This window comes from Chiloscyllium punctatum, chromosome 7 (genome assembly GCF_047496795.1).
Source record: "Chiloscyllium punctatum isolate Juve2018m chromosome 7, sChiPun1.3, whole genome shotgun sequence".
In the NCBI taxonomy this organism is placed as follows: domain Eukaryota; kingdom Metazoa; phylum Chordata; class Chondrichthyes; order Orectolobiformes; family Hemiscylliidae; genus Chiloscyllium; species Chiloscyllium punctatum.
This window is the reverse complement of record NC_092745.1, coordinates 31899348-31918846: the sequence shown is the minus strand read 5'-3', so window position 1 is coordinate 31918846 and position 19499 is coordinate 31899348.

Here is a 19499-nt window from a genome sequence, read left to right as displayed (position 1 = left end):
TTGAGTTCTGAATCTGACTATTCCTTTTCCCAAGTAAGATCGATGTGAAGGTCTCATGTAACAATCCATCAATGTTCTCCAGCTTGACACACAGATTGCCCCTTTGGTTTCTAATGGACACTGTTTCCTGATTATTCTGTTCTACTTGTCTTGTATAATATCGTGGAATTCTTTTCGATCTTGCCTACTTGTACTTCGCCATGTCCTCTGTTATTCAGACCCCTCTATGTTTCTAAGTGCACTGCAATCACCTCTCATGTTTTGAAACTCGAGATCACAGGGTGAGTTTCCACATGAGACAATCTTGCTATTTTAGGGATTAATCTGGATAATACCTTTTGCAGTTCCTCTGTAATCAGTATATTCTATCTTAGATTGGGACTCCGAACGATACACTAAGTTTAGTCTCATGAACACTCGATACAATTGGTGCATGACATCCTCTATATTCCAATTACATTGATATGAATATAAACCTAACTTTTACTTTCTCATTTGCATATGTTCTTCCCAATATCTCTCGCTTTAACTTTTCTTAACTGTGTGAGTTCTTTAATAAAAGCTCATGAATATCCAGCTATACGTTATACATTGGTTCTTCATTGCCTATGTCCACAAGAATCGTCTTCAAACCATTCCAAAAAGAAAAGACATATGTTTTTCCTTTCATGCATATAATATCATACTCCCCAGTTATGTTATTACCTTATAAATATCTAGTAACATGTTCTTTGTAATCGAGTCCAACAGATATCCGACTACGAATGACAAGATAACTGGTCTGTAGTTCACCACTCACTAAATTTATGATTTCTTAAATTGTTGGATAATATTTATAATCTTTGCCTTATCCAGATTGGCTAAATGCCTTTCGGGAATGTGTCGGAAAATAAAGTGAAAATCTGCGATGCATTCAACGTGTCTATTGCTGCTTCCTCTGAAAGTCTTGCATGAAGTACATCTAGTCTGTAAGATTTATAAATACTCAATCCAGCTTTCTTTTCAAAGATGACTTCAACACTGATAAGAATAATCTTAGACTTTACTTACCCAAGTACCATGATCACTTGGTATTTCTGGAAGATTTTCTGGACATTCTTCCATGAAGATAGACGCAAAGAGACTGTTTCTTTTCCCTGCAATTTCTCTGTTCTCTGCAATAAATTATGCTGAACGCATACCAAATGTTCCACATTTGACCTTGTTTTTAATTTTTTCATACATTGATAGACGCTTTTTAGCAGTCTTTATGTTTTCTTTCGTTTGCACGCTTTTTCTCTTTTGATTTTCTTCTCAGTTTCTTTGTCATTCTTTGCTGGGTCCTACATTTCTCTGAATCCACTGGCTTACTGCAACACTTGGCATTTTTCAAAGCTGCCTCCTTTTGTCTAATAGGAAGATGAATGTGGAGTGGAAAGTGATAGTCGGAGAGGAGGGTGGAACAGATTAATAGGAAGGAAGATGAACACAAGGGGATGTTCAAAAAGGCGGTGCTGACTTGAAAGGTTGGAGTGGGATAAGGTGGGATTAGAAAAATGGGAAAATGCGGAAATCCTCTATGATCCCCTGTGGTTGCACGGTCCCAAGGCAGAAATGGTGGCTTTCTTCCCGCTGAATTCTGGTGGCTCGGGTTTGGCGATGGAGCAGGCCCAGGACCTTCATGTCCTTGGCAGAGTGGGAAAGGGATTTAAAGTGCTCAGCTACAAGGTGATGGAGTTGTTCAATGTGGCTGCCCCAGAGATGTTCTCTGAAAGATCCACAAGTTGACCTCCTGCCTCGCCAATGTAGAGAAGACCGCATCGGGTTTAATGGATGCAGTAGATGAGGCGTTCTGTTTCCCTTCATCACATATCACTTTCAACCCCACCTTCATCTACCTATCACAATTCCAGCTACCTCCCCACTGCCGCACCCACTTCTCATTTATCTCTCAGCCCCCTTGGCCCATAAGCTACATTCCTGATGAAGGGTTTATGCCAGAAACATCGATTTATCTGCTCTTAGCATAATGCCTGACTGTGCTTTTCCAGCACCACACTCTTCGACTCAGACCTCCAGCATCCGTAGTCCCCACTTTCTCTTCACACCTTCATAGCTTGCATGACTCAGGTTTATAACAGTTACTCCAATAAAATAAACATTGTCGTGTACTCAAACAGCATGAAAGAAAACCAAAACATTGTGGTCACTGTTCCCAAAAGGTCATTTACAGCAAAATTTTCAATTAGCTCTTCTGATCACTCAATATCTATTTCTAAGTAAGCTGATATCGAGCTCAGTGCTCGACGTAATGCTAATGCAAACCATATCACACGTCCTCATGGAATTCGTTTTTCCCAGTATTAGCAGTCAGTTGGGTTAACACAGTTTAGATATAATTTAAACAGTACATTATTACTGCAGTAGCCACAAACGTGCATATCTCATTTCCTCTCTTATAACATGTCCAGCATTTGCATTGGAGCTTTCACTTTGATATATAACTCCTATCAATGTTTGCTCCTCCTTGCTTTTTTGGAACTCCACCTTACTAGACTCTGTGGAATCTGACTGATGTGGGCTCTGGGGAGGTTAATGGTAGAGATCATCTCGCCACATCATTTCTTATCTTCTCCAACTTTAATTTCTCTCGAGTAGAGAAGGACAATGATCTTCCAACGATGTTCTCTATTCCCCCAGAATGCTGAAACAGCTCTAACCTGGTTGGGAACCTTACAGCAGGCTTGTTCAGTGTTGCTGCTGCTGTACAGGGTCTTAGTGAGATCACATCTGGAGTAATGAGGAAGGGATGTTGTTATATTGGAAACAGCCCAGATATGGTTCCCTCCACTGATTTCTGCAATGAAGGTGCTAGCTTATAAATAAAGGATGATCAGGTTGATCCAGTAGTCATTGGAGTTTACAAAAATTAAAGATGATCTTATTTCAACATAGATGACAGAAGGAGTCAACAAGAAAAGCGAATTACACAGATAGTGGAAGAATCCATTCCATTCTCCAGCCTGTTACACTGGAAAACAGGAGGATATTCAGGCCTTCGACGCTGTTACACCAAAACAGTACGAGGCTATTCAGCCCCTGGAGCCTGATATACATTTAGAGAAGGAGGCCCATCAGCCACTCGACCCTATAACATTGGACCCAGAGTGGGCCATGCTGCACCAATATCCTGTCAAGCAGCAACTGGATTTGTTTGCTTCTGTGAATGCATAACTAAAGTATTTGCTCCATAGTTCTGCTATTTCCCAGTCCTCAATTATCTGGTATCAGAGAGTAAGAAAGCTACACTTTTTTTTCTCTTAATTTTGCAATTGACATATTTTCAGAAAATATTTCAAGTTCTCTCTTATCAACTTTGTTAAGATATTCTTCAAAAACCCATCAATTCCTACCTTAAGCTACTCAATGATTGACCTTCCACAGCCATACAATCACAGAAGCAAAGTCTCTGTACTACCAGAAATACAGCACGGTCTACATGCGACCCACTTTCCATCACAAGACCATAGCCGTGAATCTTAAAGCCTTTGAAGTGCACAACAGTGTCGTTTCTAATGGTTTTGAGGTTACTATGACAACTCCACTCTCAAGAAGTGCATTCCAGCCCCCAACACCCTCTGGTTGAAAGACAAATCTCAAATCTTCACTAAACCACCAACCCTTCACTTTAAAAGTTTGGCCCTTTGACTCAAAGGAACAGCTGCTGTCTATCCATACTGTCCATGTCCCTCGTAATCCTATCCTTCTGAATCACGGACCCCTCTGCCTTCTCTCCTCCAAACGAAACAGCCCGAGCTTATCCAGCTTCTCCCCATAGCTGATATGTTCCATCGCAGGGAACAACTTGGTGAATCTGCTGTGCACCCCCTCCACTACAATCACATCCTTCCTGTAATGTTGTTCCCAGAACTACACACAGTATTCCATCTTGCCCTCACCAAAGTTCCACATAGTTCTTATCATCTATGCCTCGATGAATAAAAGCTGTGTTTACAGTCCTCTAACCTTTCACATATTGTGTATTAACATGTCCAGTCACATTCAGCGATGTGTGGAGAAGCACCCTCTGAGCTTCCTAGTGTGCTGTCATTCATTGAGTACTCCCCTGCCTGGTTCCTTCTTCCAAAGTGCATCATGTCATAGTTATCAGGCTTACATTCTATCTGCCATTGATCCACCCATCTGACCGTTCCATCTGTATCTACCTGTAACATAAGGCCTTCCTCCTTACTGCTGACCAACTGGCCAATCTTTGTATCAAGCGCAAACTTATTTATTCCACACCCCACCATATACACAGCTGCATCATTTATGAATACCACAAATAATAAGGTTAAAAATCTCTCAACATCCGTTACATCACGTGGTTGTGCACTTTGATGAAGAAGCAGCACTTTGAAAGCTAGTGCTGCCGTATAAACCTGTTAGACAATAGTCTGGTGTTATGCTATTTTTAGATTTTTCCACCCCAGCCCAACTCCAGCACCTCCGAATCCCAAATAATAAGGGTCCCAGTATTGATGCCCGTGGTACAACATTGGACACTGCCCTCCAGTCACACAAACAGCTTTCTGCTACTCCCCTCTTTCTCCTACTACTAAAGTTGATTTGCATGCAACTTGGCAAGTCACTAATGAGTCCTACCTGTTCACTGGTTATTCTGTTCCGCTTGACACACTTGTAGATTATCTGGGGATTCTCTGTAATCTTGCCCTGCCATGCCCCTGTGTTAATCAGTCCCCTCCACGCGCAGAAATTCCTCCTTATTGCAGTCTTCAATCGTCTGTCCCTTATCCTGCCATTATTTGTCTTGAATGTGGATTAGAAAGGCAGATAAACATCCTGTTAATTTCCAACTTGGCGTATGTTTTGTGAATTTTATAAACTTCACAGTGACCCATCTCTGATTCTTTGAAGCTCTAGAGAGCATCAGCCGAGTTTCCTCATCACGCAATCTCGCCATCTGAGGGACTTATCTGGCAATATACATTACATGTCCTCTGTGGTCAGAATATTCTTTCTCAGATTTGCTCACCAAAACTGTACTCAATATTTCAGGTACAGTCTCACTTGGAACTGTGAAACTGTTTCAACATGTTTTTACATCTATATTCTGATTCCCTTAAAGTTAGGCAAACCAAACTTTAAGTTTCCACTGACATATATTTCTCTAAATAACCTTCACATTCATTTCATTTTCGAACTCACTGTGTGAGTTATTTTAGAAAGCCTACTGATAATCTAAAAACGCCAATTCTACTGGATCCCCATTATCTCTGGTGTGAGAATCAACTTCAAACAATTCCAAAGTTTGTCAAGTGTGATTTCCCTTTCAGAAATGCATACTTACTCTCGCAAATGTTGCTGTTAATGTCTAAATATACAATATCACATCCTATATAATAGATTCTAATAATTTGCCGACAAATGTCAAGTCAATTTGTCAGCAGTTCTCCACACTATCTCTTCTTCCCTTTGTAGATGCTTGGATCACTACCATTCATTTATAGTGTTTGGATCACGTTTACGAATGTACATTTACCTACACTGGCTTCCAGACTCTGCAGAATGTACAGGAAAATAGAACACAGTCATCGACAGCGCAATTAATACTTCTACTGGTGATTTATTTCTGACGATTTTGGTATGAAGTACATCTGGTTTGTCAAGCTTAGCAATGCTCAATCCCGCTGCTTGTTCAATATTGCCTTGTTACTGACATGAATTGACTTTATGTCTTTACTTCCACAAGTCCTATACGATCACTTCGTATTTCTGGGTGATTTTCTGGATCTTCCTCCATTAAGACAGATGTAAAGTAACTGGTCATTTGCTTGGCCATTTCCCTGTTTCTCCCGATTGCAAATTTCCACAGTTGACTATGTTTTCTTTTCCTTTGAAATATACATCATAGATTCTGGCAGTCATTGTGTTCATGCTTGTTTGCATGCATGTTCGCTTTTTGATTTCCTTATCAGTTTCATGGCCCTCCTTTTCTGCATCGTAATTTTCAGAGATTTCTCAGGTTTCCACAATGTCTGGAATTCTTCTGATGTCACTGCCTGTGATTAATATAATCTTTAATTTGTTATGTTCATCATCACTAAGTCACTTTCTTACTCTTTGGTGTTTTCACCTGAAATGAGTAGACATATGTTTCAGCCTATGCAGTAATCCTACAAATCTCCTGGTTCTGACTACATATATTCAGGAACACTGCAGGAGGACAGAGAAGAAATAACGGGGGCCTTGGTGCTTTATATCATCGGTAGCCAACGTGTGAGGTTCTGGAGGACTGGAGTGTAACAGGTGCTGTGCCCTTATTCAAGAAGAGCTACAAAGAAAAACTTGGGACCTATAGACCAATAAACTTAACATCTCTAGTAGGTAAATGTATTGGAAAGATTCTGAGTGAGAAGATATACATGCATTTGGAAAGGCAGGGTGTGATTATGAGCAGTCAGCACGGCTTTGTGCATGGGGGATCATGGGTCAAAAATTTGTTAGATTGTTTTGGTGACATGACCAGTAACTTTGACAAGGGCATGGTGGTATTATAGAGTATATGGATTTCAGTAAGGCCTTCTGTAAGGGTCCACATGGTACGCTGCTCTGGAAGTTTAGATTACATGGAATCGAGGGGGAGCTGGCAAATCAGATCCAAAATTTGCTTGATGGTAGGAAACGTAGGGTAATAGTAGAAGGATGCTTGTCGCACTGGAGGCCTGTGATGAATGGAATGCCTGAGGAGTCGGTTCTGGGATTATTACTGTTTGTTTTATTCATGTATATTGTATATATATATTTACATATTACACATATCAATTATTTAGATGAGAATGTACAGGCATGAATTATAAGTTTCAAGGTGACACTAAAATAGGCGGTATTAAGGACAGTGAGGAAGATTATCAGAAATTTCACAAATTACAGCAGTGCCTTGATCACGCGAGGAAGTGGGCCGAGAAATGGCAAGTGGAGTTTAATACAGATAAGTGTAAGTTCTTACATTTTAGAAAGTCAAATTAAGGTAGGAGTTTCATGGTGAATGGCAGGGTCTTAAGGAGTGTATTGGAATTCAGGTGCAAGGTTCTCTGAAAGTGGAGTCACAGGTAGATAGGCAGTGAAAAAGGAATTTGGCACACTGGCCTTCATCAGTGAGAACAAGGAGTATCGAAATTAGGGAGTTATGTTGCAGTTGTACAGGATGCTGGTGAGGCAATACTGGTAGTGTTACGTTCAGTGTTGTTCCCGTTGCTATAGGAAGGATGTTTTTACTCAGGAAATAGCGCAGAAGAAATTTACAAGGTTGTTGCCCGGACTCAATAGTCTGAGTTATACTGAGAGGTTGGACAAGCTGGGAGTTTTTTACTTTAGAGTGTATGAGACTGAGGGCGATCTGATAGAAGTGCATAAGATTATGGGAGGCATGGATGGAGTGAATGCACTCAGTCTTTTTTTTCCCACCATTGAGCAACCACGGACTGGAGGGCATCAATTTAAGATCCGAGGGGAAAGAGTAAAAGAGATCATGAGGGGCAATTTCTTTTACACACTGGGTGGTATGCACATGGAACGAACTGCCAGCAGAAGTGGTTGAGGCAGGTACATTCACAAAATGTAAAATTTATTTGAACAAATACACGGATAGGAAAGAATAAGAAGGATATGGGGCAAGGGCAGGGAAATAAGGTTAATTTGAATGGACATTTTGTTCACAATGGACCAGTTTGGGCTGAAGGCCTTTCTCCATGCTGTTGGACTCTATGAATCTCATAATCATTGTTTCTCCCACAGAATGTATTAATGTACTTTCCCAATTGATTGGAGAGTACTTGACCCTCTAGCCTCTGGGCTTTCATGATATTTGACCAGAATGTTCAAACATTCGACATTGCATTCAGACGCCATGTAAAAATGCAACATATTGATGTCACTATTCCTCCAATGCTGCTTCAGAGCAAGACTATTAATTAGTCCTCCTGACAACACAACACCAAATCTGAAATAACCTGCTGTCTAGTTTGGTTCACAACATAGTTTTCAACTTACCTGATATACACTTATGGGCGCTATTCTTCACAGCATTAGTAGTCACTTAGTTAATGCAGCTTCGGTGCAACTTGAGACCATCCATTATTACTGCAGCACGCACGCTTATTTGGTACTCATTCGTAGGATGAGGGCATCGCTGAATAGCCAACATTTTTTGCCCATGCCAGAGGGCAATGAAGAGTGAGCAGCGTTGTCTTGAGTCTGAAGTCACATGCAGGTCAGAACAAGTAAGGACAGGAGTATCCTTCCCTCAAGGACATCAGTGAACCAGATGGGTTTTTCCAACAATCAACAATGGATATCTGGTCATCATAAACTCTTGATTCCAGATACTTATTCAATTCAATTTCCTCCATCTTCCATGGCAGGATTTGAATTCCTGTCCCCAGAATATTACCTGGGTCTCTGGGTTTAGAGCCCAGCGATAATATCACAATGTTATTGCTTCCCCTTGCATACACTGGCATACCTCATTTCCAGAGCATATGATGTAAAGTATTTGTGTGACAGATTTAGTTTTGCTATATTACACGCTAATGTTTGCTTCACCTTGCTATTTGTAAGATCCACCTAAACTGATTCTGTGGGATGCAAGGCTCAGGGTCTGTGTTGTTATTCGCAATAAGCTTGGACAAGACATTCAGGGAGGCTCACCTCAATGCTGAGATGATCTGAAGAATTGGTCAGCAATACAGGACAAGCATCAATATTCTTTCCCCCTACTTTGAAGGATAGGTGTCATCCTAACGGACTGGTAAGCTAGAAGAGATAATTGTTAGTAAGGAAGATGTGTTGGACATTTTGAACAACTTGAGGATAGACAAGTCCCCCGGGCCTGACGGGATATATCCTAGGATTATGTGGAAAGCAAGAGAGGAAATTGCAGTACCGTTGGCAATGATCTTCTCGTCTTCACTGTCAACGGGGATGGTACCAGGGGACTGGAGAGAAGCGAATGTTGTGCCCCTGTTCAAAAAAGGGAATAGGGATAACCCCGGGAATTACAGGCCAGTTAGTCTTACTTCTATGGTAGGCAAAGTAATGGAAAGGGTACTGAGGGATAGGATTTATGAGTATCTGGAAAGATACTGCTAGATTAGGGACAGCCAGCATGGATTTGTGAAGGGTAGGTCTTGCCTTACAAGTCTTATTGAATTCTTCGAGGAGGTGACCAAGCATGTGGATGAGGGTAGAGCAGTGGATGTAGTGTACATTGATTTTAGTAAGGCATTTGATAAGGTTCCCCATGGTAGGCTTATGCGGAAAGTCAGGAGGCATGGGATAGAGGGATTTTGGCCAATTGGATAGAAAACTGGCTAACCGGTCGAAGTCAGAGAGTGGTGGTAGATGGTAAATATTCAGCCTGGAGCCCAGTTACAAGTGGAGTTCCGCAGGGATCAGTTCTGGGTCCTCTGCTGTTTGTAATTTTTATTAATGACTTAGATGAGGGAGTCGGAGGGTGGGTCAGTATATTTGCAGATGATACGAAGATAGGTGGAGTTGTGGACAGTGAGGAGGGCTGTTATCGTTTGCAAAGGGACTTAGATATGATGCAGAGCTGGGCTGAGGAGTGGCAGATGGAGTTCAACCCTGCCAAGTGTGAGGTTGTCCATTTTGGAAGAACAAATAAGAATGCGGAATACAGGGTTAATGGTAGGGTTCTTAGTCAGGTGGAGGAACAGAGGGACCTTGGGGTCTTTATACATAGATCTTTGAAAGTTGCCACTCAGGTGGATAGAGTTTGTAAGAAGGCCTATGGTGTATTATCGTTCATTAGCAGAGGGATTGAATTCAAGTGTCGTGAAGTGATGTTGCAGCTGTACAGGACTTTGGTTAGGCCACATTTGGAGTACTGTGTGCAGTTCTGGTCGCCTCACTTTCGGAAAGATGTGGAAGCTTTGGAGAGGGTGCAGAGAAGATTTACCAGGATGTTGCCTGGAATGGAGAATAGGTCGTACGAGGATAGGTTGAGAGTTCTCGGCCTTTTCTTGTTGGAATGGCGAAGGATGAGGGGTGTCTTGATAGAGGTTTATAAGATGATCAGGGGAATAGATAGAGTAGACAGTCAGAAACTTTTTCCCCGGGTACAACAGAGTGTTCCAAGGGGACATAAATTTAAGGTGAATGGTGGAAGGTATAGGGGAGATGTCAGGGGTGGGTTCTTTACCCAGAGTGGTGGGGGCATGGAATGCGCTGCCCGTGGGAGTGGTAGAGTCAGAATCATTGGCGACCTTTAAGCGGCATTTGGATAGGTACATGGATGGGTGCTTAATCTAGGATAGAAGTTCGGCACAACATCGTGGGCCAAAGGGCCTGTTCTGTGCTGTATTGTTCTATGTTCTATGTTCTATATTCTTCTGCTCCCTCACACTCATTATATATCTGTTATAACACCTAGCCCGAACAGGTGGTAGGAGGTAGTGCACACTGTATCTCCAAATAAGGCTCAAGCACGACCACACTCACTGCTGAATTCAGCACCTTCCCTCCCCCACTTTTTCTGTCACTAACGCAATAGCCCCGCACACTAATGTCACTGCATCGATACAACACTGTGGTCAGACTCCCTCCGGACAGCTCACCCTTCCCCCTTCCCCGATACCAGCATTAACAGCAGGGTGACACACCCCCACCATCACTCCATCCCTCCTCTTCTCCCATTCAGGAGAAACACCCTGGAATAGGACATAAAGGGCCAAGCCGGGTGTTAGATTTTCCGATATCCCTCTCCTCACCATTTACCTCGACATGTGGGAACGATCCTGGAAAGAGACAGAATGGAACAGGACACCTTGTGTGGAGATTTGGAAGCATCTACGTCCCACCAACCAGGTAAGCAGCAATGTTCAGTGAAGAGCAATTCTCAATTGAAACTCACTGGCAGTTTCAATCTCATCTCTCTCACTTGAAAAAGAACAGATACAACATTGCACAGAGATGCAAGAATTAAATTACACAGAAGTATTGGTAAATACTCCAATATACTGACATGCACAATGCATACAAGGGGATCGACATACACACACATAAGAAGCACACAAAGACATATACAGTGACACAAAAATAGACAAAAACACAGATAGAAACACAGATGGAAAGTCTGATACACAGACAGACATACAAACTCAGAGCTGAAAATGTGTTGCTGGAAACGCGCAGCAGGTCAGACAGCATCCAAGGAACAGGAGAATCGACGTTTCGGGCATCAACCCTTCTTCAGGAATGAAGCCCTTCTTCCTGAAGAAGGGCTGATGCCCGAATCGTCGATTCTCCTGCTCCTTGGATGCTGCCTGACCTGCTGCGCTTTTCCAGCAACACATTTTCAGCTCTGATCTCCAGCATCTGCAGTCCTCACTTTCTCCTCGAAGACATACAAACACACACAAATACACAGATAACCAGAACATGGACACACACACACATATACCTACACACAGAGACACAGACACGCGTGTCATTAAGACACAAATAGGTAAGTTTTTGATTTATAAGGAGATCAAGGATTCTAGGGAGAAGGTAGGAGAATGATGTTGAGGAACACATAAGTAATTGTAGAATGGCATATCAGACCCGATGGGCCAAATCACCTAATTCTCCTCGTTTTTTAATGTGTGTGTGGTATTATGCTATCAGGTATTCTCTTCATGAGACACCAGCAGAGGCTGGGTTTGATACATATTTGATTGGAAAGGCTGAGTGGGATTGTGGGACAGAGTTGGAGGGCGCAATGGTTTTTGTCTATTCCTAGTTATTTTATCCTTATATCTAAACAGGGGTCGTGTTTTGATGTGACGTTAACACATTTTTAAAATAATGGGTCCAACAATCAAATAAGAATTAGTGTTGCACTATCTGTGGTGTCCTCATCCTCAGGGAGCAGCGAAGACTCGGTTATTGAAGATATTCAAGGCTGAATTCGACTGTGCTTTGCAGGACAGGAGAGTCAATGCTTATTGGGATCAGACAGGAGACAGATGGTTAAACACAATCGGGTGAGCTGTGAGCATTCTGAATGGTGCAGACAAATGGCCAACTACTGCCCCCTTGTGCTTTCCCTCAATCCACCCACCTGGCTGTTATAGAGATAAACTGCTGCCCTTGTATTGTTCCTTCAATCCACCCCTCCATGCGATTACAGGGTAAACGTCCATCCCATTCAACCAGACTGGATCGTTACAATGAGACAGGAGGAGACCATTCTGGCCCTTGAAGGAGTTACGCAGGAATATCGAAGGACGTAATTCAGCTCGTTGAGTACATTACACAGCCCAGGAGGAGGCCATTAAATTGCCTGAACTGCTGCACAGGAACAGGGATGCTGACGCTAACAGGAAATAGACAGTAGAGATAAATTAATATTTTTTTTTAAAAACTGTAGTTTTTCCTCGGAGATCATCGTGGGGTCATTAATGATCAATAAGCTATGTCAAATATCTGGATGAAGTACTGAATGGATCAAAACTAAATTACTTTGTACACAAAGATGATCATTCAATATATCTTCAAATGGAGATAGTGAATCTGCATTGTGATATAGACAGGGAAGGTTAGTGAACAAACTTTCAGCAGAAATAATACAACGTCAGTTGTCCATTGTGGTAGGGAGGATAGAACAGCAGGAAACGATTTAAGTGGAGAGAGATCACAGAACACTGTGATGCAGATGTTTTTCATAATCCATGGTACATTAATCATAAGAAATCTGTACGCAGATGCAGCATGTGACTTGGAAGGTTAGTGGAATGATGCTGTTTGTGGCAACGGGAAATGGGTTTAATCAGGAGTGTTTTACTGCATCTGTATGGACATTGCTGAGACCACATCTGATACAATGGGAGCAGTTTTGATGCTCTAAATTAAGAACTCCTTTTGAAGATTTTCAAAGATGCTTCCTTTTACTCGTCACTGAAATGAAGGCCTTTTCTTATTGGTGTTATCTGTTTAGGTCTTAGATGAGAAATCTTATTGAACTGTGATTTTCAGAAAACGTGTATCAGCTGGATACATATTTAATCTTCTTAAGGAGACTAAAGCAAGAGATTTTTTTTTCTGAATGAGATGTGTTGATATTAACACAAATATTCTGAAGATATCAACCCATTTTAAAATAAATTATGCAGACACATATAAACATGTCATCAAATTATAAAGCAGGCACAGTTTTGTTTTGCTAATGAAAGGCACTGCACACAACAACAGCAATGATGTACCTGCATATAGTTCATTATCATCCATTCCAGAAAGTGGTCATGGAGATCGCATATGGTCCAGTTTGGTGTTCAGTTGACATTATTGTATTTTTCCACAGAGAGGGAGAAAAATATTATTTGCCTCAGAAGCAGCAGCCAATTGGTTTCTCTCTCTCTCTAACTTTGTTTTGCCTGAAAACAGGCAGCATGTAAGAGCAGAAAATCCCTGAGTCACCGTTAATCCTTATGGAGGATTCCTGGAGTGGGACCATTCGGCGCAGCCATTTTGGCGCATACGATTTGGTGTGGCCTGTTTGGCCCAGCCCATTTTGCCGCAGACCAATTTTGGCACAGAATTATTTCAGCGCAGCTCATATTTATTCCGTTTCAGGCTTATTTAAAAGCATTAAAGCAAGCACTAAATATAAAAATAATGTTTATTCTCTTTAGTAAAAATTTTAAAAACAAAAAAAAGAAATAAGTTCATTGCGAAAAATCTAGCATACGATGTTTATTCAAAATTATGGGCAACCCCTCGTAAATACTCAACATCATTTCTCTCCTTAAATCTTCTTACGAGTCTTTGTATTCTAGCGTCTGCTTCTTTAATTTCAATGGAATATCGTGCCCTGCTAGGAGATACTAATAGTAAATGTCCCTTCCTCCCTGAACTTTTTGTAAACAGTCAACAAACTTCCAAGTAACTGGATGTTCCACTCCAAGTTCGCATTGTCATCTACTGTGGGCAGCTACTGCATGATTGTTTGTTTTGTCCTAATTGTTTTACGTTCTTTCAAATAAATTCCACATTCCAACTGGAAAAAGCGGTGGATGCCTCTGTGTAATCTTCTACCTACATAGTTATCCTCGAACCAGTCCAGCAGCGGTTGCATTTTATCTGGAAGGGCATCAGTCAAATATTTAATAGCTTCATGAATGTTTTCAATCTGAATAAATGCAAGACCAATCACTATTTTAACTCTCAAAGCAAACTCCGAGTCAACGTATACTGACTGAAGTGTATTTTTAACATTTTCACTAAAGGGAATAAACAGCATTTTAATTTTTATTGCTTTGATTAATGCTTTTAGCTAAGCCTGAAAAGGAATAAATATGAGCTGCACTGAAATAGTTCTGCACCTAAATGGGTCTGCGGCAAAATGGGCTGCACCAAACAGACCACACCAAACAGAATGAAGTATTCAAGGCATTTCAGGAAATTGCACAGAACAGGAGGACGTCATATAACCATCCCACGCTGTTATGCAGAAGCAGGGGCGTCATTGGTAGCTGTCAGGAAATACAGATTATAGATCATTACTCACTTAATGTTTGGAAAGCTGTAATGAGTGGAGTTCTTCAGGAATATGTGTGAGGTCATCAACAAGTTACAATCTATACTAATGAACCGGATGAAGGAGATGGAGCTCAGTTTGCTCATGTACCAGGATAGTCATTCAATAACATGTCAAATGGAGACAGAATGTCTGCAATGGGACAAACACAGGGGGAGGGCAGAGCGTCTGCCATGGGATACAAAAGGGGGAGTGCAGAGCATCTGCAATGGGATGCACACATGGGGAGTGCAGAGTGTCTGCAGGCGATACAGACGGGGGAGGGCAGAGCGTCTGAAATGGGATACAGATGGGGAAGGGCGGAGCATCTGCTATGGGATACAGACAGGGGAGGGCAGAGCGTCTGCAATGGGATACAGACGGGGGCACGGCAGAGAGTCTGCAGGAGATACAGACAGGGGGAGGGCAGAACGTCAGCAATGGGATAAAGACAGGGGGAGGGCAGAGCGTCTGATACAAACAGGGGACGGCAGATCGTCTGCAATGGGATATAGACAGGGGCGCGGTGGAGCGTCTGCAATGGGATACAGATGGGGAACGACAGATCATCTGCTATGGAATACAGACGGGGGGACGGCAGATCGTCTGCAAATGGATATAGACAGTGGGAGGGCAGAGTGTCAGCAATAGGACACAGGCAGTGGTACGACTGAGCATCTCCAATTGTGTACAGACAGGGGGAGGGTAGAGCGTCTGCAATGGGTGTAATTCAGAGTGTACTGGACAATTGAAACTATGTAACATTTGGCTGTGAAACAGGTATGTTGAGCTTTGGTTGTTCTTTTGACAACTATTCGAATTTAAACAATCAAGTTGAAATTATGACCCACTACACTAAACCCAATTGATTTTAAATTTATTGTTTTGCCAACATCAAACCAAGGAGATGAGCTGATGTTGAGGGAATAAAGGGGCACGCATTTTTTAAAGTTAGACAGAGAGTAAACTACCATTGTGAGAGTCTGCCATGACCAATATTCTCTGTGCAAGATACGTTTTTGTGGATAAAAAACCCTTGCATTAAAAGACAGAACATGACCCAGGGAAAGAAGGACGACATTGGAGACTACAGCCACTGCCTGGTTTATGTAATTTTAATTCATTTTTTTTTCTTTAATTGGAAGAGTACATTGTTAAAGGTGTAGGAAGATAACAAAAAGTTCAGAGAAAGGGAGGCTGAGAGTTGGGAATAACTGTCTGTGGTCAATGCTCACTTTTAGAATTAAAGATATTATTTTCTATTAAGTAGTGGAATTTGCGAGCTCTTTGTCACTCGACTTTAACAGATTATGAGCAAGGTGAGCTTTTCTGAGTGTTTGGTTTAATTAGTAGAAAGATTCATCACTGTGTCATAACACCACACCTGTAATACCGTCACCTCATTTAAGGAAAGTGGTGGTAGCTATAGAGAGGATGCAGAGAATTACCTATGGAAGAGCAGAAAGACTGACACAAGCCACACAGAGTGAATGAAATATTGAGAAAGTCACCACGTGAAAAATAAAGACAAGCAGATTCCCAATGTTTATATAAACGTCAGTGTGTCAGTGGGTGTAGTGATGACTGGATATCTGTATGTGCGTGTGCATCTGTGTATTGGTATTTGTCTCTGTTTGCCTGTATTAGTATCTGTTCTACTCCATAAGTCTCAGTGTGAGTCTGTGCATCTATATTCATCTCTGTGTATCTCTGCATGTCTGTATTTGTTTCGGTGTGTTTCTGCATATCTGTATATGTCTCTGTGCGTATCTGCGTGCGTGTATTTGTGTCTGTGTGTATCTGACTGTCTGTATTCGTCTCTGTGTATATCTGTGCGTCTCCATTCGTGTTTGTGTGTATCAGGGTGTCAGTTTTTGTCTCTGTGTATATCGGTGTGTCTGTGTTCAACTCTGTGTGTATATGTGTATCTGTATTCGTCTCTGTGGTTATCTGTGTGACTTTATTCATCTCTGTGTGTAACCGCGTGTCTATATTTGTCTGTCTGTGTATCTGTATTCATCTCTCTGTGCATCTGCGTGCCTGTATTCATCTCTTTTTGTGTGTCTCTAAATTTGTCTCTGTATGTAACCGCATGTCTCTATGTATATCTGCGCGTCTGTGGTTGTCTCTGTGTGTATCTGTGTGTCTGTGTTCATCTCTGTGTGTATCCGTGTGTCTGTATTTGTTTCTGTGGATATCTGTGTGACTCTATTAGTCTCTGTGTGTATCTGTATGTCACTGTGTGTATCTGCGTGTCTGTATTCATCTCTGTGTGTATCTGTGTGTCTCTATTGTCTCTCTGTGTATCTGCGTGTCTCCGTGTGTATCAACGTGTCTGTATTCATCTTGCATGTATCTGTGTGTCTGTATCCGTCTCTCTGTGTATCTGCGTGTCTCTGTGTGTATCTGCGTGTCTGCATCTGTCTCTGTGCACATCTGCGTGTCTGCATTCATCTGTGTGTATCTGTGTGCCTGTGTTCGTCTCTCTGTGTATCCTTGTGTCTGTATTCATCTCTGTGGGAATCTGCGTGAGTTTATTCATCTTTGTGTGTCTCTGCGTGTCTATATTTGTCTCTGTGTGTATCTGTGCATCTGTATTCATCTCTGTATCTGCGTGTCTGTATTCGTCTCTATATGTATCTGCGTGCCTGTATTCATCTCTGTTGTGTATCTGCCTCTCTGTATTTGTCTCTGTGTGTCTCTGTGTGCCTGTATTTGTTTCTTTGTGCGCCTGTGCATCTGTATTCATCTCTGTGTGTATCTGCATGTCTGTATTCGTCTTTGTGTGTATCTGCGCGTCTGTATTTGTCTCTGTGTATTTGCGTGTCTGTTTTCATCTGCGTTTTGTCTGCGTGACTGTATTCATCACTGTGAGTATCTGCATGCCCATGTGCACAGCCTCTCTGGTGTTTAAAGTGATGCAATGTCACCCTCTGCTGGCCTTCACACTCCTCTGCGTTGACAGCACCACAGGGTCACAACTATCAGGGATTGCGGTGGAAACACAAATTAAAGAGTATTTCCACCGCAAATGCATCCAAGCATGGTTGACGGAACCATTTGTAAGTTGGTGCAATGAATTTATTGCACGTTCGTTAAGTTGAAATCTTTTATAATACACACCTACAAATTATAAATGAGAAAAAAATTGAAAAGTCCTGAAACTGACCAAGTGGTGGTGGTAATATCTCAGGAACGATAACACTAGGTATCAGACGAAACTGCTCTGTGCTTCCAAAGACAGTATTTTAAAAACCAAAACAGCCATGCAATTTGAAAGATTGACAGTGTTGGATGTGCTCTGAAAGAAACTGACACTAGTCAATGGCATGGGGGGTGAGCAGAGAGCGGCATTGTATAATTCTAAACTTAACAGGGACAGACGTAGAGGTGAGTGGGGGTGAGGAGCTGTTCTCAATTTCAATGGATTTACCCCCACAAAACGGCAAGATCTCATCTCACAGAGATACACACAAACATACACAGACCCGTTAAACACACAACACATACACATACAGATATGGACACACAAACAAACACATGCATACTCCTGCACACAGACACTCTAGTTTCTTTAAGATAGAGATAAATAAGCTTTTCATTAATTAGGGAATCAATGATCAGTTGGTGAAGGCAGGAGAATGTAGGTGAGAAACATTTCAGCTGTGATCCAATAGCACAGCAGATCCAATGGGCTAAGTGGCCTAATTCTGTTCCAATTTCCCATTTTCAGGAGAAAGTCGCTTTCAAAGGTTGAATTTGAATGCAGATTACAGGGTTAAAGGTAGTTTACTTGGTAGTGGGGAGGAACAAAGGGATTCTGGGGTCCACGTCCGTAGATTCCTCAAAGTTGCCAAAGCACTCAAGGTGATAGGGGGGCTGTTGAGAATGTATATGATGTGTTGGCTTTCATAAACTGGGGGATTGAGTTAAGAGAAGCGAGGTTATGCTGCAGCTCCATAGCGTCAGGATTAGACCACACTTGGAATATTGTGTTGACTTTTGTTTGCCCCATTAAGGGAGGGTTGTGGAAGCTTTAGAGAGGGTGCAGATGGGAGTTACCAGACTGTTGCCTGTCCTAGAGGGCATGTCTTATGAAGAAGGTTTGAAGGAGATTTAGCTTTTGTCATTAGAGTAAAGAAGGATGAACGGTGACTTGATAGAGATGTGCAAGATTCTGGATCAGTGGTGCTGGAAGAGCACAGCAGTTCAGGCAGCATCCAAAGTGCAGCAAAATCGACGTTTCGGGCAAAAGCCCTTCATCGTTCCTGATAGGCACTCTTGGATAGGCACATAGATGATAATAAGATGAAGGCACTGTAGTTTAGTTTATTCTTAGGGGAGGATAAGAGGTCCGCACAACATTGAGGGCTGAAGGGCTTTTACTGTGCTGTTCTGTTCAATATTCGCTGTTCTAATTTCTTGAACTCTTGTGAACGTATTGTACCTGGAATTCCTTTAACTTCAGTGGAGGTTAATCTGGTCAGTATTTGATTTTCGATGGGTAATGGAAATTTTGGGAGATTTGAGGGGCTCAATGGTCTATATCTGTTCCTGATCGTTATGTCCTTGTGTCAAAAGAATGATGATTGGTTTGAGAGGAACTCATTTTGAGAATAAGGGCATTCCTATTGCAGACTGGGAAAGGGATGTTCCTTTCTCTTTAGGATTGTGTTGTCTGTAGTCTTCTCATGCCCAAGGAGCAGTGAAGACTGGGTTGCTGAAAGCACTCATGGCGGATTTATATAGATCTTTGATGAACAAGAGAATCAATGTTTATAGGGAACAGACAGGAAAGGGATGCTGAGTTACAATCAGATCAACAATAAGCATTCTAAATTGTGCAGCAGGCTCGAGGGGCTGAATGGCCACCTGCTGCTCTTGCTTCATGTGCTTGCTTCACTCACTCAACCCCTCGATG